Genomic DNA, 22,977 nt, shown 5'->3' with positions numbered 1-22,977 from the left:
TCCTGGTGCACTACTTCCTTTATTCCCAGCAGCTAAAACATGAGTGTCACCAACCCTGGGTGATGGTGCATCTTCACTCTTGCCACCTCCCCCCAACCTGGGAACTTATTCCCCATTAGGTTTATTTATAATGAATTACTTGTTGGAGCACTTGCTAAGCATTGTGCTACAAGATGGGAACACTTAGATGAGCAAGGCAGCCCTTACTCAGAACCTCATGGGGGACAGACAGGCAGCAGCTATAGGCAAGAATGACAAGTCCAGTGACGGGTGCAGAAGAAGAATCTGAATGAGACCAGGTGTTTGAGGACACCTGCTGGGAACGGCTGATGCTTAGGCTGAGTTTTAAAGCATGAGCAATGGTTTGATAGCCAAGGAATGAAGTGATGGCAATGTGATTGCAAATCTGAAGCTTTGAAGTATCAGAGCTTAGCATGACTGAGGTCAAGAGTGTGGAGAGGGAGGCAGAGGAGCGAGGCCAGAGAGATGGGCCGAGATCAGCCTTTTATGACTCATGGTACAGAGGACATTGTTATTCACAGAGGGGACAACGGAGGGGTTTCCTCTGGTCCCAAAGTTAGGTAGAGGCATAGCTGGACTGGAGCTAGAAGTAGGAGGAATTCTCACTGCTTTTGCATTTCCATGTTTTTCTCCATGGCCTTTCTTCCCCTTTATGTGATTTCCTTGCCTTAGGTTCCCTTCTGAGGACTTACACATCTTCTCTGTAAACTCTGTACCTGGTGATGTGTGAGCCAGCCATTCTCCTTTATCTTAGGTGCTGCCATCGAAGGCAATAAATATGTTTGGTGGATTTAGCCATGTTATTGTGCTCAGTACCTATTCTCTGCATAAGGTCTGGACTATAGTTCTGTGCCAAGAATTCCCCCAGCTGCTATTCTCAAAGGCAAGTGGACACACATCCAGGCAACATCCCTTAATGCCTCTTCTGTTCCAGGAGCTTGGCAAAGAGTTGGGTCAGAGATGAGCAGGTCCATTTGCTTCCCTCAATGCCTTTACAGACAGACCTACAGACAGGTCGTCTCCATGCAGCATGGCCGAGGCCTCTTCTTGGACACAGAGAGTCAGGTGGTCACGGGTAGGGTGGGTCGAAGAGGAATTTTGGATTTTTAACATCACTCTGGGTAATCTTTCTGCTCACTGAACTTTGAGAACTGCTGCCCACATGGCTAGGAAGGAACTGTCACTCAATTCTAATGAATTTTCACATGAGAATTACACATGGGTTTTTCATTTGAGATGGTGAATGTTTAAGCTCCAAAATAATCCCCAAATATAAAAATAGTCCTAGTTATTCCTCAATGTTTACTATGCCCCAAGTATTAGATGGCCCAACAATGCCATGGCATCTGCACTGTTACTCCATTTCACAGACAGTGGTTAATGTGGTTGAGTAACTTGCTAGTAAATGTTCCTGACTGTAGACCCTCTATAGCTCTGACCAAGGTACCTGTCTCCTGGAGTTCCTCATCTCTATGCTGTGACTCAGGTCAACCACCACGTCTCTTCCTGCCCCCAGGCCTCCTGGAAGATGAGCCGATTAGCCCAGTGGTTGCATGTGTGATGGAGAAACAGCGGGGGGTTTGTGGGGTGGCAGCCACATGTTGGAAAAGCAGATGGCGTGGCAGCCTTGGAGTGGGGCTCCAATGACCCTCGCCTCCAGTGGTCCCCTCCAGACCCTGTTTGCTGCCTTCCTGTTGCTGTGTTTGCATTCCACCTTGCAATTAAGCAATCAGTTTGTTCTCAGTGATTATTCACGGTCTCAGCTGGCAAAAGTCACCCGATCTTTGGCTCCTTGCCTTCTAGTCAGAATGTCACCCAGTGTGTGTTCAAATCACCCAGAAGCCCGCTGCCCTTTAGCATCCTGTGACCCAAATCACAGGGGTCACAGCTACTTGTGCTGAAGCCAGGTCCAGCATCATGCCCCACCTGGGCTGGCCAGGGAGACTGTCACCTGAAGTCTCTCCGCAGGGCAGCTTTGTAAACTGTGGAGATCTGCCATGTCATTGGATGGGGGAGAGGGAGCTGCCTCCTGCTCACACCCAACGGGAAGGGAGCCCACAGGAGGGGTCTGCAGACAGGACCCATGAGCTTGTCCTTGTAGAATGTGCTCCGTTGCTAAACAAGGTACTTGAGGAGACGTGGTGCCCAGTGAGCCCCTGAGAGGAGACTGAGAGCCGCTAACCTTGACATTTATGAGGTGTTTGGAGAAAGAGCCAGCCAGCTCCCAGCTGAAGTTTCTCACCTGTCTACTAAATAACTGCAAGGTGGAGGGTTTTATAAAATACACATACTGAAGGTTTATAGTGCAAACATTTTATGGGTGCAAAACACATCTGTTCTTCTGAATTCTCTTTCCTCTCCCCTCTCCCATATTTCTACATCTCATTCCCCTCTTGGCCAGGGCACTCAGCTTCAGTCTCTGTCTCCTCTCCCTGCCTCCCTCTTCGTCACACGTTGACAGTCCACCAAATCATGTATAATCTGGGCAGAAGCTCAATTTGACTTTGTTCACATGAGAGGGTGCGGTGTGATAAAAGAGACGCTTCGGGAACAACTGAGGCACCTTAGGGCTCTGCCTGGGCTTTTATAGGCTCCTTGAGGGCACAGTTTATTTCTTATTATTTTCTATGCCTTCTTCCTCTCCTCCTCTGCTACTAGTATTTTATACACGTGCTTTTAATTGACAAAAGGGTGACTGCAGAAGCAAACTAGAGCTCAGATTTCATGTCACTCAGAACCAGCATCTGTCATGTCTAAAGGACTATCTTCAAGAATTTACCAGGTCCTTGTTATGTCTGGGGTTTGCTGGTGGATGAGTGAGGAAGCGCGATACTTCTCTATTCTAAGCAGGCTCCTCCCTGTGACTCCTGTGAGCAAACCCTGGGGCTGGATGACATCTGCTGGGGTCTCTGATCTACTCCTCTCCCACATGCCAGTCTGACCCTGTTACCCACAGCAGAGGAGGAAAAGGAGGCGGGGAGGGCAGGGTGAGGGGTGGTGCGGGGTGGGGCGGGGGCAAATAAGTCAAAGTGCTACTTAGAAGAGAACATAGTACTTGAGGTCAGAGAGATAAGCCCAGAAATCCACCTATTCAGTTAATATTTATTGAGCATCTATTATTTTCCAGGCATAGCGGTCAGTGCTGAGAACACAATGGGGCACAAACAGTCACGGTCTTGGCTGTCAGGAATGTGTGCTGTCATTTGGAGAGGAGCTGCTCAGGCTTCAGCATGCACACAGATTACCTGGAGTTCTTGTAGTCAGGACTCTAATTCAGTGGGTCTGGGTGGGGCCTGAGATTCCATATCTCTAACAAGCTCTGAGGAGGTGCCCATGCTATTGGTCCATGGACAACAGGTTGAAGACCATGGATCAAGAGGCAAAGGTGAGTCTTGAAGGGGCTGAAAATCCCAGAGGGAGGAGGAAACCCAAACTGGACAGAAGAGTTTAGCACAGAAAGAAAGGTAGGCATTTGAGGAATTGAGGAAGTGGTAAATGGAAAGGAAGTCAGAGAAAGAGATTGTGGTAAGAGCCAGCCAAGAGGGGGAGTGTGTGAATTCTGGAGATGGAAGGTTCAAGGCCTAAGGCTGCTCTTCCTCCAGGAACGGGTTCCCCACAAAAACCAGGATGGGACTGATAAGACTGTCGGCTGAAGCCAGAGGGCCTAGGAGGGCAGGAGTGAAAGGCCTCTGAATCTGGGCCTACCATACTAGTATCGAAAGGAGAAGGAGAAGACAGAAAATGAGCAAGTCAGTGATACCCAGTTGTTATGCACCAAGGGGAGGGAGAGCCAGTACCGATTAGTGGAAAGTACCAATTCTGGAGAGAAAGGATGCATTCTTCTGTTGTTAAGGAGATCCCGTGACTCAGAGTAGTGACTAAAGGCTGACTGGTTCTGAAGGGACCCCATTAAGTGAAGAGATGACACAAGTTTGTAGTCAGCCTCAGAATGCATAGGTACTATGTGAATGGACCTTTTGAGATGATGAAGGTGCTTGAAAACAGCGCTTCCTCACACAGCTGAAAGTCCTTCCTGCCACTTACTAGTAAAGTCGTGATGTCTGCTCAAATGAGCTCTCCTGTGTCCCTATCTTCATCACTGTCATCCCTGGCAGAGTGTCCATGATTCCAGGGGATGGCTGGACCAGAAGTGGTTCTGGATAAATCTTCCCTCCTCAGTCTTCCCTTCCTCTTCTCACCTCTTCTCCTGTCTCGGTGTTCAGTGGGTCCTGCCAGCCCATAGTAACACAGTGATGAGATGCAGGGTCCTGTGTCTGGCTCCCAATAATCAGAAAAGTCTATGCAACCAAGTGTGGGGCCAGTGGCTCTGAGGCTCTGCCACCTGAACTCAGTCGCTGTCGAGAAAGCACATCGTTGAGATGCAGAAGGAAAGGCCCCATCTGTTTGGGTCTGTGCCTGACCAGTCCTGTCTCCTGGAGTCCTTTGCTCTTTATCCCTCACCTCACAGGTTAGTTTTCTCTGAGTCTCTCCCTCTCACCAGCAAGTGACCCAGTTTTCACTAGAGAAAGAGCAGCAGGAAGGAATGGGCAGGAGTTACTTGCTGGCATTGAGGCACACGGCGGCCTCCGTGGCTCCTGAAAAGGCCAACAGGCCTTCCCTAGGGGAGAAAGCGGTGGGCAGCTTTCCTCCTTCCTCATATGGAGGCAGGTTACATGCGAGGGAGGATTGCACAGAAGCACCGACTGTGGGACTGTAACCGACCATGAGACCCCCCACCCCACCTTGGCTCTAGAAAGGCAGGAGGGCTTTTTTTCCTCTTGGGATGTGGGAGTGTGATTCACATGGGGACCACTTGGGATGTGGGAGTGTGATCTACATTGGGACCACTTGAGGTCACTTCCCTCCTCCTGATGTGAGTTTCTGTTACCAATGGGATGGTCAGAGATCATCACCCGCTGCAGGACTGACGGAGTCCACCCTTCCAGTGTTAAAAAGCTTGCCCACCTCAGGACTTTACCTTCCAGATGTGTGGAAACTCCAGCTCCACTCATAAGGCCTTTCAACTAATTGAGTCAGGCCCACCAGGTTATTGAGGATGACCTCCCTTAAAGTTAACTGATTGTGGACTTCTGTCAAATTTGCAAAATATCTTTGCAGTAGCACCTAGGTTAGTGGTTGAGTGAATAACAGGAGACTGTCACCTAGCCAAGTATAATACACACAACTGGCCATCATACCCACTGACCTGTGAGCTCCCTGCATGCCGGAGCCATGATTCCACCTCTGCATTTGCAGGCCTGGCCTTATGCTGCCATAAGGCATGCACTCAGTCACTGCTTGTTGAATAAATGCATCCATGCAAGTCAGATTATGGAGTCTCTGAGAGTCTAAGTCATTTGAGTTTTACACCAAAGGCAATAGAAGCCATTGCAGGACCCTGGGTGGGAGTGGAGGGGATGGAGCTGCTGCTTTCTCTGTTGAAGCCGTGCTGGCAGTTCGCTCTTCTCTGAGAAAGGGAGGAACCAAGTCTGATGCCCCGCCCCTCGGGGTGGATTGCTCCTGCTCCAGAGACAGTTCTCTTGAGTTCTAAAGGGTAGAGACTCCCTGGGGAATGTGTTTCAGACAGGCTGCTAAATTTATTCCTCTGGCTTTTTACAAAAGCAAAACAAAACATGGTATTTTACCCTAAAATTATACCCACACTTTTGAGGAGCGCAAGTCCCCCATGTGGCTGAGGCAGAGGGTCTCTCTCAAACATGACGTTGGGGGCTTTTTTGGGGGGCTGCTACCCTGGGGAGGGCATAGTTAGATCACTCCCACATGGCTGGATTGTGACTGGGACAAGGCGGCCAGTGAGCATGCACATCCAGTGTGCAGAGAGGAAGCGAAAGCAGACGCTGGCCCCACTGGAGTCCCTGCCCTCTGTCCTCTCTCTTGGTCAAATTTGCCATGCTACAGCAGACACGAAGCAAGGACTGTTCTCATCTTGATCAGAAAACAAAGAACCAGGTGCCAAATTTACTGCTGTATATCAAAGCCCTCCTTAGCCTCCACTGCCCAGAGCCCCAGTGAAACCCAGCAGAGCCCCTGGCTGCATGGGATGGGGCATTACACAGAGTTGAGGCCCATGTGCTCCTGCAGATCTTCCAAAGCAGGTTCCTACCCCCAGGACCAGCCGGGACAAAGGGCCACCAGCAAATTGGAACATGGATGAACATGCTTATTTCTTCTTTCAATGCTCTGATCAGTGAACTTTCAATCACATCATTATTATAATTTTTTTTTATCCTCACCCAGGACATGTTTACTGGTGAGAGAGAGAGAGAGAGAGAGACAGACAGACAGACAGACAGACATGTCCTATACGTGTCCTAACTGGAATTGAACCTGCTACCTAGGTATATGACCTGAGTGGGAATCGAACTCAAATTTTTGGTGCATGGGACGATGCTCAACCAACTGAGCCATCTGGCCATAGCTCATTATTATAATTCTTAATGAGGTTTGGGAGTTTCCCTGCTGCTTCTGGAATTCCTTGAGGATGTTTGAAGTTTCCCTATTGGGTCTAAAGATGCTAGACTGGAGCCTCACACGTGTGCTCTGTGATCATACTGAATATGAGGAGCAGAGACCCCTGGAGTCTGGGTAGTTGATTCCACATTCCCAAGCTGCCCCAAACTGAGTTCAGTTCTAATCAGTTCAGCCAATATTTACTACTCCCTCCCATGCCATTCCCTGTGAAAAAAAAAAAAAAAGATAAGTTGGATGTGGTTTGCTGGCCTCAAGGAACATTGCTAAACTGAGAGATAGATACAGACCATGATAACATGGATGGTCCGGGCAACACCAAAGATGTGCCCAGGGTACCAAGTGAGCTTGGAGGAGGGTACTGAACCCACTGGACTCTGGTGTGTCTGGATGTGCCTGGGAAGGAAGAGACTAGGCAGGGTTAGCCCTGTGGCGTGGGTGCTGAGGTGAAGGGCCCCTCCCTGTTCCTCTCATCCTGGGAGGCTCTGGAGCAGCAGGTGGGGTGTCCAGGTAAAGCACCTGGGTCCTCCTAGAAGGCCCTCTCCAGAGCAGGGGAAGGAGGAGGAGCCAGTGTTTGCCTCTCTGCCCACTCCCAGCCCTGAGAACAGGGTGGGCCACAGCAATCAGCTCCCCTCACCTCCACCTGAAGCGGTGAGGGCTGCAGGCACAAAGAGTTGGTCCTACCATGTGCTTACTGAGGCCCTGGATGCAGGGCTGCTCATGGTCCCCAGGCGGGAGGCAGTGAGATATGAAGGTAAAGCTTTATGGAGGGAACTGAGCTGTTAGCAGTCAGCCCTGAGGTACTTAATGCAGCTCCTCACAGCTAAGCCATAAGGAAATGGGGCTTCAGAGGATTTCCCGAGAAATGTAAAGCTCCTTTTAAATAGCAAGGAGACTTCCCGACAGCAGGGAGGGGCTTCTCCAAGGCTGTGTTTCCTTTCAGGGCGTGGAGCCTCACTTCTGAGGCACCCACCTGGCCTCTGCACCTGGAGTCAGAGACCCTCTTTAAGGGGAGCTTCATCATGTCTGGAAGCCCAGATTCTCAGCATCCCTTTGCATATGTGGAGATGAGAAGGAGCTGGAGAAGGGACAGGGATGCTGAGGAAGTGCCATCAGTATGCTCTCCTCATTCTAGACTGTATGCTCTCCTCATTCTAGAATGTATACTCTCCTCATTCTAGAATGCACACTCTCCTCATTCTAGAATGTATACTCTCCTCATTCTAGAATGTATACTCTCCTCATTCTAGAATATATACTCTCCTCATTCTAGAATGTATACTCTCCTCATTCTAAAATGCATACTCTCCACATTCTAGACTGTATGCTCTCCTCATTCTAGACTGTATACTCTCCTCATTCTAGAATGTATACTCTCCTCATTCTAGACTGTATACTCTCCTCATTCTAGAATGTATACTCTCCTCATTCTAGACTGTATACTCTCCTCATTCTAGAATGTATACTCTCCTCATTCTAGACTGTATACTCTCTCATTCTAAAATGTACACTCTCCTCATTCTAGAATGCATACTCTCCACATTCTAGACTGTATACTCTCTTCATTTTAGAATGCATACTGTCATTCTAGAATGCAGTGATGAGCTGCAGGTCCTTGTGGTGCATTTACATGCCCTAAACCCTCAGGGATCCACCTGTTGGTGGGGCAGATGTTTGGGTCCTATCTTTATTTTAAAGACAGAGAAACTAAGTCAGAAAATAGCAATCTGTGGACAGAGAATGGGAGTGGGGATGAGGAGGTGTGGGTTTCAGTCACCAATGTGGGGAGACTTGCCAAGCCCCAGATCCGTCACCTGTGAAATGTACAACAGGATTGGGTAAGATCAGTGGCTTCCAGACTGGAGTTCAGGATGAGTGCCTCTGGGCCCTCCCAGGAGTGGGGCGGGGCCAGGAAGCCATGACAACTCTCATCAGAGCACCCCACCTTTATCTGTTATGTTTTGGAATTCCCACATGAATTTCTTTTGAGGATAGGGTTTCTCACCTTACAAAGTTCATAAACTGCCCCATATCTAATTTCCGACTCTCTTGAGGCAGGCCTCTTCAGTCATGACCCAATGTCCTCTCCACCTTCACTCTGCGATAGGTGGATGGCCAAGAAGCAGGCAGCTTTCCCTCCTCAGGTGGGTGGTCTTTGACCAGAGCATCTGCCCCACAAAGGTGGAGTGTGAACTGGGGCTACATCTGCTAGCTGACTCCATCCCGTTTTGCCATTAGGTCCCCTAATTATGCTTTATTTTCATATCTGGAAAATACATTTTGGGCAAAAATTAAGTTTTAGTTGACATATTAGGATTCCCTGCCTCAGTTTTGTCGAGTTTGCTCCAGCCTCCAGGCCTGTTGGGATACCCAGTGAAGCAAAGCTCTGAGGGCCTGAGTGGAGAGGGAATACAGGAGCCTCACTGATTCAGTGACAATGAGCCACACCCAGATTGGAGGCAACATCTGATAACCAGCCAGGGTCTCCCATTCAGGTTGCCTTCATTCAGCCCCCAGGGTCTCCTGCCTGAACCTCAGGGTAGGGAGGGTGTCAAGCAGGTCACATAAACACCCGGAGCTCCTTCCAGATCCTCTGAGCCTGCAAATCTGAGGGGCACTGTGAGCCCCACCTGGCGGTCGCCTGGGGGCTGGGGTCGGGCAGGGGCATTGGCTCTGTTGGAAGCAGTGCTGGTGACAGCGGTGGTGGCCTTGGGTTGGTGAATTGGATGTGGTAGTCGTGCCGCCGGGGTTAGTGACATAGCAGAGGTGTGGGCCCAGTGTTGGTGGCAGCCCTTAAGTTTCTGGTGACAACATTGATGGAGCATCACCAACAGTCATGTGGTGACAGATGTGGCATCGCTGTCATTTTAATATTGACATCACCACAGTGAGCCAACTCCGAAGTTGAGGGAAGTGGCACAGGTACACACACAGCTGTTTTCCTGGAATCCAGGAGACACCACCTGGTGACACATGGATGGAGCAAGAAGGGAACCAGAATTCCCTTAGAAAGGAAGGGTGTGGACTGGGAAGAGTCCTGATTTATGCCTGTGGTCACGCCTGTGGAACTCTGTGTGATGACAGACACAGGAAGGCTGAGGTGGGGGTTGTGGGTCACACTGAAGCTGGAGCATCCAACACCCAGCTCCAGTGGACAGAGACATGTTCCATCACACCAGATTCCTGGGAATCTCAGGGATGTCACTTTTTAAAAAGGCAGACATTTCTGAAAAGGCAGAGAAGGTGCTGGACATCTCTCCTTGGTGCCAGACAAGGAGCCATGGGACCCTTGGAAAAGTAATGATGAGCCTAAAGAGTTTCTGATGCCTCGGGTCCACCTTATCCGGAATTATTCTCTCTCAAGCCCTTGCTGTTCTCATAACAAATTCCTTTCTTTTCTTTTTTCAAGGCCAAAGGAGTACAGCCATGATTTTTTTCCATACAACTCAATTTAGTTTTACTTAGTTCAACAAATATTTACTGAGTAAGGCAGCCCTGAGCCTGGGCATGCGGAATACTCATATGAGCCGGCCACTGTTCTGGCTCATTGTAAGCCCAACAGATTTATAATTTCTAAGGGGATGGAGGTGGGAAAAGACAGGCGCACATGTGTTAGCCACACATGCACACACACAACACACACACACACACACACACACACACGCACCTTTCAAGGTCATCTCTCTCTAAAATGTATTGGGGGAAGAAAAGGGGTAAATGAGGAAGTTAAGCATCCTGGAGGAGGCTTACATAGGACACCTCTCTCCCCACAGCAGAGGGAAAGGAAGGAGGCAGGCGACACACACTCTGTTCTGTCCCTTTCCTCACAGGACAACCTGAGGCTGTGTGAGCTTTACCAAAAGGCTAAGGGAATTCGATGAAGGTGTGGGCTGAACTAGAAGGGGATATTCGCGGCCTAATCCCTGCTACTTGTGAATGTGGCCTTATTTGGAAATAGGGTCCAAATTCAATGAAGTAATCAGAATGAGGTCACACTGGAGTAGGGTGGTCTCTAGCCCAATGACTAACATCCTTATGAGAAGATGGAAATTTGGACACAGAAACAGAGAGAACTCTGTGTGACAACAGACACAGGTTGACTCGAGACAGCTACAAGCCAAGGAACAGCCCAGAGTGCCAACACCCACCACAAGCCAGGGACAGGTGAGGAAAGGGCCTCCCAACAGCTTCCAGGGGAGCGTGGCCCTGCCTCACCCCAGTTTTGAACTTTCAGCTTCCAGAACTGTGAGACAATACATTTCTGTTGTTCTAAGTCACCCAGGTTGTTACGGCTGCCCTAGGAAACTAATCCAGATGGAATCACCTTAGAGAATGGAAAAAACTTAAAACTGTAGCTAAGTACCATTTTCCACCTGCTCGAGGGAAGAAAATTACCCAAGGAGCTTGACCCTTCATCGGACCCCCTCACTGGCACACCTCCGCCCCACTCTCCCTCTCTCGTCCTCAGGACTGTGTCTTTGTAGATGTCCCTCCTTGCTTATTGTTCTTTGGGTGGCTTCCCACACATTCAAATGTGACCCATGAGGATCGGTCTTTCTACCAAATTCTTCACCAAACCCAGCAGTTCATTTCTTTAGGCTTAATTTATTCATGGGAGAGTGACACCGCAGTGGGAGCCCTCAGCAAGACAGTCACAGGGGGATGGTGGATTGGATGGATAGTGGCTTTGGGCTGGGCCCCCAGTGTTCAATGCAGACCACTTCATATTTCTCAGTTGTCTAAGGGACACACACACACACACACACACACACACACACACACGAGATCAGTAATGCTCAGAGACCCTGTGTTCTCTCAGCTAAGGGTGGCAAACGCTTGGCATGGGATTCTGATGGACTCCCATATGCAGTGCTATCTCTTAGTTTGTCTGGAGCCCTGCGCCTCTCACCACGTGAGCAATTCATAAAACAAAAAATAATGACAGATTTGGAATGTGAGCTCTCTGGAGTGGAAGACACTTTAAAAGCCTGCCAGGGTTGTCGCCTATCCAGGTTGCATATTTCTTCCACTCTGCAGACCTATGAACTGCACAGGTGCCAGGGGTCTAGCAGGATTGAGAAGTGAGTGATTCCGTTATTGCACTTAGTGGCCTGGGAATGGAGAGAAATGAAAAGCATTTGTTTTTCACATTTTAAAACTGTAATTTTTCTTTTCATCTCCTCCTCGGGGATGGCGCCATGCTCATATCACCAGTGACAGTCACCGTGGCCCTGTAGCTATTCTCACGCTATGGCACAGAACCTAGAACTGGAGGAGCCAAGGGTGGAGCCCACATTCCTGAAGGCTGGGCAGATCCCCAGCAGCTGGCTGGCCGGGCCCCCTGTTACCCAACCACACTGAGCTAAGGAAGTCAACCCTTTCCCACCCCCACCCCGCAGCTCAGCTCTGTTCAAATACCACATTTTCTCTCCTGGGCCTTCTGGCAAATCCTCTATTTATCCTGCTCATTCTCTGTCCCACCTGTTGACTGGAATGTTCTTCCCGCCCTGGGCTTTTCACTCCATCGCCCACCCCTTTCTGTGCCTGTACTTACTATCTACGCAGTTACTCTTGATACCAGATAATTTGGTTTTTGATTGTAGGGCATTAGATGGATTTAAAGATGTCAGTGTATTGCTTTCTAGATTGCAGGCAAACCCTCCCTCTACCACCACCACGACCACCACCTTTTAAGTGCACTGAGCATGCTGCCTACCTGCGGGAGCCATAGGCCCTGCCACTTCCCCACTCACCCTCCAGAGGCGCCCTTGGCGCTGCTGGGCTGCAGCCTCACTCCAAACACAGGTGGTTCACCCAGAGCGCTGGCCAGGTGCAGACACCGCTCATCTGCATCCCAACCAGCTCGGCCTTATGCCCAGGATTGCCCCCACACCCAACTTTGCTAAACAGAATTTCCCCTCTCCTGTTGTTATTAAGCTTAAGATAGAGATCCTGGATGATTCAGAAAAATAACAAAAGGCTCATGGAATCTCTTCTGGGCTCCTTCTTAGAATTAAGAAAGTGCATGTGTGGGGAGGGTGTGGAGGTGGGTAGGTGGTGGGATGGTTTGGGAGCAGTGAATGGGGGCCAGATTCCATGAACGGAAAGTCCTGAACATATTATAGCTATTTGAATGTGGATTTATTTGGAGTCTTGTTTAGACCTCTGTGTCCCTCAATATTCTCATCTATGAAATGGGGATAACTTAATAAGGCTATTAAGAACAATGAATGAGAATACATACTATATATATGCACATATATAACTTTCTTTGGTCTCTCTCTATATATACATTAACAACAGTACCTGGTACCTGGTAAATGCTAAATAAGTGTGATTTATTACCCCAACTGTGATTGTGTAAGAAGCACAGCCCTAGAGACATAGCCTCTGGGCTCCATAACTTACTTGATATGTAAATATAGACTTATGTAAATATAGACTCTATTATTTTAATTTATTATTTATATTAAGCTTATACTTTTATCATATTATCTGTGATCAGTTAGGTGTGACCTTCACACCTACATACTCCCTTTGGAAAATGGGGTAGAAAATTGCTGCCCTGCATCTTCTGTGGGGTTGGATGTGATGGGCGTAGGTGGTGCTATGCTCAGTGATCTGGCACATGCATGGGCAGGCCTCTGGGCAGGTGCGTGCTGCCCACCTGGATGCTGCTCCTTTCACCACCAGGCTCCTGTTCACCCTGCACCTTCTGTCCTCACACGGTGATCCCGGCACTGGCACCCTCTGGTACCCATCAGTGCTAGGGATCTACTAGTCCCAGTAACCAGTACTTTATTATAGGAAGTGAGGAGAGACACTGACATCAACAGTTTGCAACTACTGGTTGCAACTACTAGTGTTGAGCCAGATGACAGGTGGGCTCTGCCAGCTCGAACATTCTGTGACCCTAATGTTCCCAGGACCACAGGCAGGTCCAGAAGACAGAGGCCAAGCCCCATTCTCTCAAGACCTGGGACTCAGTCATGACACTGAGGCTGTAATCCAGAAGGAAGCTGGCTGGCTGCTTGGGTGGGTGCACTTGGACACCGGGGAGAGCACATCATTCCAAGGGCTGGATCGGTATGCCTGGTGGTCAGGGAGTCCTTGCCATGTGCTGATCCACAATGATGATGATCGGCAATTACCCACACACAGGTCTACAGGCGACTAACAGGGATATGTGTACTATTGGAGGAGAAGTGACCCTTCCACCATGAGACGTGTGACTGGTGGGGCCCTGGGGACACACTGTTAGGTTTCCCTGAAAGATCTCTGGCCACAGAGGGGACACTGGGTGCAACCAGCTGTGTGAGGGTGGGCATGTCGCTTCCCTGCTCTGGACCTGGGCACCCTCATCTGTAGAATGAGACAGAGTGGTTGAAAAGATTGGTTCTGAGGCTCCTTTAGCTCTGACATCCTACAAGTTCATTATTTCCTTTCTTCTGGATCCCTCTGGCTAGCAGCCCAGACTCAAGCTGGTCTCTGTGTAGGATCCTTTTAGCTACTTTCTTCCCAGGCCTTTTCATTCATCTTCATTCTCTGATACAGGATGAATGTATGCTCTCAGCTACTTAGGAAACCCTTTCCCTCCATTTTTCTTCTTCAGCATTTAAATAAATGAAATCTAGTATGTAAAGTGCTTAGCACAATGCCTAGCTCATAATAATGTATTCATACATATAATATGTAATCCATATTCTATATAATAGTATATATTCTCCTAATACATGTCTTACTTTAACTTTTCCCTCTAGCCTAAATATCTGTGTCATTTAAAATACTTTTTATTTTTTGAAACTCAGGGCCACTTAGCTTGCTCTTTTCAATAGAAAGGTTTCTTTTGAAAGCAGCTCATTCATTCAAGTTCCCAGCACGGTGGGCCCAGTACCTTTGTGGGGCTCAGCACCGTGTCAGATACTGACAAGGCTAGGCCCTGTCTGCAGACTGGCGAGGCCCCAAGGAGCATGGTTTCTGGAGAGGCAGCCCTGGCTCAGTCGGATGGGATGGGAGAAGTTGGGATGCTGATACAGGAGGGGGCGACGTCTATAAGGCCCCAAACCTCAAAATCTTGGATCAGTTGAGTCAACACTTTCCAGAAGTGCTGTTCCAAGTGAGAAATACTATAATCCATCTCAAATGGGGCTGGAGTTGCTTCTCTGAATCTGAGCTACCCTCAGATTTGCACTGAGAATGTGATCTGAAGCCCCACTTACCCTGGTTAATGGTGTGGAGAGCAGCACGGTTTTGCAGACCGTTTCTGAGGCTCCTTCCTCCACAGATGCCCATCCCCATCCCCACGGCCTCACCTCTGATACTCAGCACACACTTAAGCGGTGCAGAGCCCAGAGTAGAAATTATTGTTCTTATTTTCCAGAAGGGGAAATGTAAGCTCAAGGGGCTACGAACAGATGGTGATGGGGAAGGTGACTGACCTTGGGGAGAGAGGCAGGTCCTGGGCTAGACCAGGATTAGAAGCTGTGCTCCGTGAGCTGCCTTTGTGTGGCTTACAGAGGTCTTGCAGACTGACTCCTGGACGGGGCAGGAAGACTATGGCATTAACCAGCCTGGACCCAACAACCTTGACGGCTCCCTTCAGGGGCCCCACAGGCAGTGCATTATCATCTTTGTACCTGTTCTAACTCCACAAGCTTTTCTACTTATTAATAGAAAATGCTTCCACTGTGACAAGCTGAAACAGGGAGGAGTGGGCAGCCAAAAGCTTCACTTGTGTCCCATGACCAGGTCTCCTAATGTTGAGCCTTTTACCTCCTCCATCTCTAAGCCTTGGCATCTTAACCCACCAGTCTCTGTAGAGGGGAGGGTGGGAGAAGTTTAAACTAAATAGCACCGAGAATAGCCTGAGAGGGCCTTGCTTCTTAAGGAAAGAAGAGGACGAAAGCCAAAAAAGAAGAGAAGAGAAGGAGAAAGACTCTTTACTTAAGAGCAATAGAAAAGGCGATGAAAAGAGATGCTGGGAGGGAATATTAAAGACCTTATAGAAAAACCAGACATGAAGCCAAAAGTGCCAATGGGAGCTGGCAACACCCTTCTGAAAATTGGAAAAATGTTCTTTTGGCCACTCTGGTGCCTCTGGCTAAATCTGTTCCATATTTGTGATTTGTGGCACTCAAGCTAAACTAGTGGCCGACCCAGGCTTGAAAGGGTAATAACTTCCAAGGCTGGTTCAGATTGCTCTTGCCAGTGGGGCTCGGAAGACAGACGCCCTGTGGCTGAAGGATTAGCAGGGATCCCCGCGTGCCAGCCTCAGGAAGGAGGAAGCCAGGAGAGAGAAAGGGTGAGGGGAAGGAGAACAGGTAAAGGAAGGGCCCACTCTCACAGCCTTTCCTTCCTTCACTTCTCATTCATGGAGGATTGAATGAGCTTCCCCACATGTCAATCACTGTTTCAGGCGCCATCATCTCCGTTAATCTTCACTGTAACCCTATAGTATAAATATTATTTTCTCTATTTTACAGATGAAAAGTCAGGTGCTCAGTGTACAGTTCTTAAGGTAGAAAGGGAAGGTTTAGATTCTGTTCTGCTTGATTCAGAACCTTACTGCCAGCAATAAAACATGCTACGAAGGAGCTGGAAATGACGAGGAGGTAAAATATGCTCAGAAATGGCAACATTTATTGAACAGGTTTGCAAGAACCAGATTCTAGGTGTGGGCCATACGACTCGGGCAGGGCCCCTACCTTCCTGGGATGAAGTAGGCATAGTGGGTGATGGGACACTGAGCCAACAGAAGGATGGGCATGCCAGCTGGTGTGAAGGAGTAGCCCTCTGAGGGGAGGCCTGGGAGCAGGGAGGGGCAGGATCACACGTGTGCAGACAGAAGAGACCCCCGCTCACCAGCAGCTGCTGAGTTTCTGCGCTGTTTCCAACATTGTTCTTGAAACTTTCATCCATTATTTCATTTGATTGATGTATCACCATGGAGAGGGTGTCATTATGCACCGCCCCCCTTTTTTAAAATGAGGGGATTGAGATGTGAAGAGATAAGTGCCTAGCCAGAGGCCACACATCTTAAGTGGCTTAGGAGAAGTTTAAACCCAGTCTGTTCGATAGCAGGTCTAGGCTCTTATCTCCTGAAATCACAGAGGCCTCTGGAGTCAGCGTCACAGGAGCCAAGGGCCGGTGCTGAACCCAGAAACAATATTTATTTGTAAAGACAGAACCAGCAAAGTCAAGGGCAAGAGAGATTTTTTTTTTAATTTGTGTATTCCAGAATGTTTGCGGATAATAGTGCGTGGACGGAGCACCCCCTGCCGCAGGTGCTGCTCCAGTGCTTTCCATGAACAAACTCACACCTACACAGCCTCCCCATGACGACGGTACAGTTATCTCCCCAACTCATACATGAGAAAGCCCAAGAGAAGGGTACCTTTTCCAATCGGATGGAGCACACACACCAGGGCAAACTCAGACCCAGGTCGGCTGGCGTGGGAATGAGTGGGCACTCTTACTGTGCCCACTGCAGTGAAGGTGGGGGTCAAAGACAGGGTGGGGAGGACTAGGCCACCAGAGGAGGGGTGGTGGCAGCTGCGGCCAAGTCAGGCTGAGAAACAGGGTGGAGAACTGCAGACCCGGACAAAGCAGGATGCCCCGGCCCCTCACCCGGCTGTGCAGCTGATGGGTGCGGAGCAACAGGGACAACAGCTGGAGAGGAGGCAGCCTGGTCTTTCCCATAGTGGAGGGGGCTTGGGGAGGAAGTGGGGCAGGGATTGGAAATTTGTAATATGACCAACACCAAAGAAGATGAAACCTAGAAACAGGCTTCCATGTACCTATCTGGAGACCAAAGGAATGCATACAGGGCTCCAAGAACAAAAGGAGAGTAAGAGATTTGTGAGGAAGGAAGTCCATGCCCAGGGCAGCTAGGGGATGGCGAGCAGGTCGGGGAAGTGGCAAGAGTGAGGGCTGGGGTAGTTTTGACCCCAGGCTGCCCAACCATGGTGTGGTCTTGGAGCACAAGAGGCACCTACAACGGGTCCTCACCCCTGCCTTTGTCTATGGGGAAGGAGAGAGGCTGCCTCCATCCCATCTTCTCCTTTGCTGCACTGAGGGGAGACATCTGCTTTGCTCTTGCTAATTTAGTGTGGGAAGCCTGGCCTGCGCTCTGGTGTAGATAACGATGCCTGCCAGCTGGCAGGCAGGCTGGGGAGCCAGGGGCCCAGCCGCATCCCTCCCTGCCTGGCATTCCATCATCCGGCAGTCGGCACCCCGGGAAGGCTGCAGCTGCCCTGTCACCCCGTATGCCCACGTGGAGGCAGTGGGAGGAGGGCAGGGTTCCTGCCTCGCAGGCTCGGGCTGCAGCCTTCAGACCAGCAGGCCTCTCTCATAGCCCTCCGAGCCTGCTTTGCCCAGACGGAAGCCAAGGGAGGAGAGGGGTTTGGAGGACATGGTCCAGGCAGGGGTGGCAAGAACAGATTTCTCAAGAATGGACATGGTCCTGGAGATTGCTGTTCTTCCCCAGGTGGGCACAAGCAGCAGAGCCCTGTGGTGCCAGTGGTTACAGGTCCTGGACAGAGCATCCCTCACACAGGTAACCATGCAGGCCTCAGAACAAATGCTTGCTTTGGGACAGGCCCGTACCAAGACTCCTGCATTCTGTCATCAGGCAATGCTGCCTTTCACTTCACTGGGCATTTTCTCTGCACTCCCCAGGAGGGGAGCTTCAGCTGCACACTAGGGGACTGATAGGGAAATTTTATCTTTTCATCTTGTTTATTTTCATCTTGTTTATCTTTCTTCTCTGCATGGGGATGGCATCTTTACTCACCCCCCACTCCTGGTGCTGCTCCCGCCCCAAGCACTTCCCTGTTCTAAGTGCCCCTCACCAAGCTGAAGGCATACTAGAGGAATTTGAATTTTCCCAGACACCTTAGAAAAACCAGGGGCCAGAGATGGCCAGCTTCCAAGGAGTAGACTGTGACAGACGGGCTTTGTCTCTAAGAGTAGATCAGACGCTGAGAAACCAATAACTGATCTCAGTGCCAATATCACCTTCAGCTAACACATTATTCGAGTTGTTGTTATAAGCCTGTGGATAGCTATTGGATACCAAGTACTTTAGCCCCACAGATGAAAAAAGAAGTATAGCTCTAGCCGGTTTTGCTCAGTGGATAGAGCGTCGGCCTGTGGACCAAAGGGTCCCAGGTTCGATTCTGGTCAAGGGCACGTATCTCTGTTGGGTTGCAGGCTCCTTCCCAGTCCAGGCCCTGGTCAGGGTGCATGTAGGAGGCAACCAATCTATGTGTTTCTCTCACATTGATATTTCTCTGTCTTTCCCTCTCTCTTCCACTCTCTCTAAAAATAAACAGAAAAATATCCTCCAGTGAGGATTAAAAAAATAATATTAATAAAATAAAATAGAAAAAAAGTATAAAAGTTGATCCAGGGACCAAGGAAATAAATAGACTTGGAATTCTGTCCTCAGTCTTCCTAGATTTCTCTTCCATTGATGGTCTCCATCCAGCAACCATCATGTCCATGCAGATGGCTCCAGATTGATGTAACCAACCTTGGGTCTCTAATCTGAGCTCCAGAGACGTACTCCAACCACTGCCTAGACATATCTATCATGATATATACTTACACCCTCCCCACACTCAACATGTCCAAAACCAAATTCATCCATCAACCTAACTTCCCCTCCACCCTCTCCCAAACCTACCCATTTCCCAAAGTTTGACATCTTTCTGCCTACAAGGAATTTTAGGCCCTTCTCCCTTCTCCCACTATTCTTCAAGATAACTCAGATCTCTTGTTTCCTATGTACAAAATGTCTGAGTGCCATGGAGCACATCATGGTTGGGCTAGGCTCTGTCTTCTGGATGCCCATGTTGATTTCAGAGAGGGAGGGAGAGGGAGAGAGAGATAGAAACATCAATGATGAGAGAGAATCATTGATTGGCTGCCTCCTGCATGTCCCCTACTGGGATTGAGCCCGCACATGCCCTGCCCAGGACTCGAACTGTGACCTCCTGGTTCATAGTTCAATGCTCAGTCACTAAGGCACACTGGCTGGGCTGAACCCCCATACTTTAAGGTCCAGATGAAAAGCCACGTGAAGACTTCCCAAGTGAAGTCTCCCCTAATCCCTCCCAAGCAAAGAGCCTCTCCTTCCTCTGGGCTTCCATAGCACTTACTCTGAACCTCTCTTTCAGCCCCGTTTTGCTCTCTTCCCCCTTTCAAACACGAGTCTCTAATGTCTTTGTACCTCTGAAATATCCCTACTTCCCAATACATTTAGTAATGTCAACAGAAACAGTTCTGCAATTCGAATTTCTCCTTTGTGGGGTGCTGACTGGTGCCTTCTTGTACCCTTCTTATCTAACAGTAATGGGGAATGCTTCCCCACTCATTGCTGCCTCGGCTTTGGTGCCACACTCCTCAGGATGTCCCCGGTCCTCAGTGATCAGGTTGGTTGACTTGTCTGTGTGTTCATTACACTGCATTTGCTCATGTCTGGGCACTTACCCCTGAACTGAATGTCTTTCTTGCCCCTCCACCCCCTTTGAGGAAGAGACCATGAGGACAGGGACCATGCTTTGTTAACCCTCCCATCCCATCTTTGCCCTGCTCAATTCACCTTTGGTCCAAAGAAAGCCCCAAAAAGTAAGCCACATTAGGTAAGGAATTCAGAATTCTGAAGAAAATGTCAACAGCTCACAGAGTGCATTTTGCAGCAATTCAGCTTGTCTGGTTGCTGGCTCCATCCTAGACTGTAGTAGGCACGAGGCAACAATCTGCTTTGGGTATAGAAATTGAGTGATGTGTTTTTTGAGCTGATGTTAAAGTCCAATCGTTTCCAGCTTCATGAGATTTACAGCCAGTTTTGTATGTGTGAAACTAGCCAGATCACCAAGAGAATTCATTTTCTCATCAATAATAGCAATTTCCACAGCTTAGCACCTATAGTTGTAAATAATTTATTTTAAAAACTCAGCCATATTTAAATTTATTATAACCATCTAGACACTTCATCATGCACAAAAATAATAGCTGCAGAGCTATCTTCTGTTTATTTCTGATGCGCCCGCTCCTGATGTGTACATTTATTATGAATAGTGATTAACAATGTCATCTCCAGGGTCAGAGGGCCTGTGTTCCAACCCCACCCACCCCACTATTCACTAGCTGTGAGCTTGTGGGAAAATCATGCCATCCCCTCTGTGCCTCAGTTTCCTTGTCTATAAAACAGAAATATTGGCATTTGCATTACAGGGTTAGGGACTGAATGAACTGAATGAGCTAATCCATGAAAGGCCTTAGACAGTGCTTGGCACCTGATAAATACTCTATGAAAAACCTAGCTATTAGGATTTGCTAGGGGTGAAGCCAACATAAGAAAAACGTTTGTCTCTATGCCATCCCCAGCCCTCAGCGTTCCTATTCAGTAGGGAGGGGGCAGTATTATCCACATTTTACAAACAGCGCAATTGAAGCAAGATGTCCAGGCAGCGAGCGGCAGTCTGAAACTGGAACGCAACTCTGTAGATGTAAGTACAAGGACTCTTTCCAGGAGGCTGTGAAGCTGTACAGTTAAAATGAGTGTGAGGCATCCCAGAGGAGCCTGTGAGCAGTGACCCCCGACGGCCCTTCTCTGCCACAGTTCTCCGTGGATGCTCAGCAAAGTCACTTCCCTCTCCATCTCTGAAATGATTTCAGGCTGTGGCTTCCCAGATATTTCTCTTACTAGTTTTTTAAAAAGCCATATTAGAGTTTTAGATGAGGTGCTGGCTAGATACCCTCTCTTTGGTCCCCCATGTTCCCTGGCTCCTGAAGTCCTCCCTGCTGGGGTGCCTTGGGTATAGATATATACCTCACCTGGCTGCAGACCTTGGTGCGTTGCAGTGTGTCTTTCTGGTGAGCCAGGACCTTAACTCACTTGGAACCCCCACAAGAAGACTGGCTGTACAGAACCCTGTCTGTGTGGAAGCAGCCCCAAGAGTTTGTGGGTATCAGGAGCATTCCTGTTTCTGAATTTGGACTATTCAAGAGGATGCGTTCCCTTTCTGTCCACTAGGGGCCGCTTGTAGGGGGATGGAAAAAACGGAGGCTTAAAAAATATGCTGCTGAAATTTCAGCAAGAAGGGAAAAGAGAGCGCTTGAGAGAGAGAGAGAGAGAGAGAGAGAGAGAGAGAGAGAGCGAGCAAAGCATACCAGGCTTCCTCATCTCCTTCACGTCAGAGGCAGGAACCGACTGTGCGAAGGCTGTTGGCTCAACACGCAGAGACGGCGGAAGGCTCAGACAGAGAGAGTGGGAGCAGAGGGGTCCTTCCTTACCCAAGGAATTACCACGAGTGGAGTAAAGCCGCCTGACTTTTTGATCTTATTTTGTTTGCCTCCTCTTCCTCCTTCCACTCCAGTCCTGCCAGCTTGGAGCCTCCTCTTCCTCCCAGAAAAGGAGGAAGGGAAGAGAAGGGAGAGAGGTGGGTTCTCTAGGTGAGCGCATCCGCCGGCTCCAGCCCGCACAGGCAAGGAACCTTTTCTCAGAAAGCTCCTCTCGCTCCCCCGCCGCCCACCCCCAGCCTGGTAAGTCCGGCGCACTCGCTCCCTCGGTTTTCTCGCTAGCGTGATTTCAGCACCACGGAGAGCTACGAGATGCCTTTCCCTTCCTGTGTGTGTGTGTTCCGGCAAGGCTCTGGCACTAAGGTTACATCTATCTCTCTGCTGCCGTGGAGCTGGGTTCTGCGTAGCGAAAAAGGGCACAAAACTATGTCTACCGAATTAAAGGGGGATGTGGACTCCGGCCTTAGGGGTGTGCGTGTGCGTGAGTGTCTTATGCTGTTGCATAAGACAGGTGAGGTCTGAGCTAAATTGACAGTTGGTTTCTGTGTCTCTCTGTAGGGTTGTTCTTCTATGTAGATAAGAGAGAGGGTTTGGGGAATTAGTCATGCGTCTTCGTTAACTCTTTCCCGACAAGCCATTCATGGTGGGAAAGTGTTGCAAAGGAAGTCTGGGGGTTTGGGAGTGGAGGTAGACTTAAAAGTTATGCTCTTCTGAGAGAGGTTGGAAGAGGTGGTTGTTAAAATGTCAGTTTCCCCAGGATTCTCTGGGCTCTTGCTGTGGGAGGAGATCAATCTGACCTTTTACTTTCTCTCCTGGTATGGATCCATGGCAAGCAGACAGGTGCGACAGGTGAGCATCAGGATGGGGTGGTTTGGGGGGCTGAGGTCCCCCTGACCTCACAGTGGCAGGAACGTGTCTTGAGCTTTGCTGAGGTTGGCTGATGTGAATTATACTTCATTTGCAAGGAGGCAGGAAGTGCCCTCCACTTTGCTGTCATCCTTGACTGTGTATGGTTGAGGACAACATCTGTTCTGCCTTGTTTTCTGCCTGTGGAAGACAGCTCAGAAGAAGGGTTTGCCCCCTCATGTCTGGGGAAGCAGACTCAGGCAGTCTCTGAGTAGTGTTATGTCTTTAAGCACTGAGGGGCGCCACAAACAGGTT

At 49.3% G+C, this 22,977-nt stretch overlaps 1 protein-coding gene across 2 annotated transcripts in view; it reads left to right on the top strand.

Annotated features, from left to right (window-relative positions):
* The first annotated feature begins 21,671 nt into the window (after positions 1-21,671).
* Positions 21,672-22,977, top strand: part of TNR (tenascin R) — a 323,190-nt gene continuing 321,884 nt past the window's right edge. For both annotated transcript variants that reach the window (XM_070396418.1, XM_070396416.1), the window contains exon 1: positions 21,672-22,059. The gene's annotated coding sequence lies outside the window, so the exon portion shown is untranslated. The remainder of the gene's footprint in view (positions 22,060-22,977) is intronic.

Source organism: Myotis yumanensis, unplaced genomic scaffold, assembly GCF_028538775.1.
Source record: "Myotis yumanensis isolate MYYU_CA2020_CCGP unplaced genomic scaffold, mMyoYum1.0.hap1 SCAF_17, whole genome shotgun sequence".
NCBI classification, from domain to species: domain Eukaryota; kingdom Metazoa; phylum Chordata; class Mammalia; order Chiroptera; family Vespertilionidae; genus Myotis; species Myotis yumanensis.
Note: the sequence above shows the minus strand (reverse complement) of the source record. Positions and strands in the feature narration are given on the sequence as shown.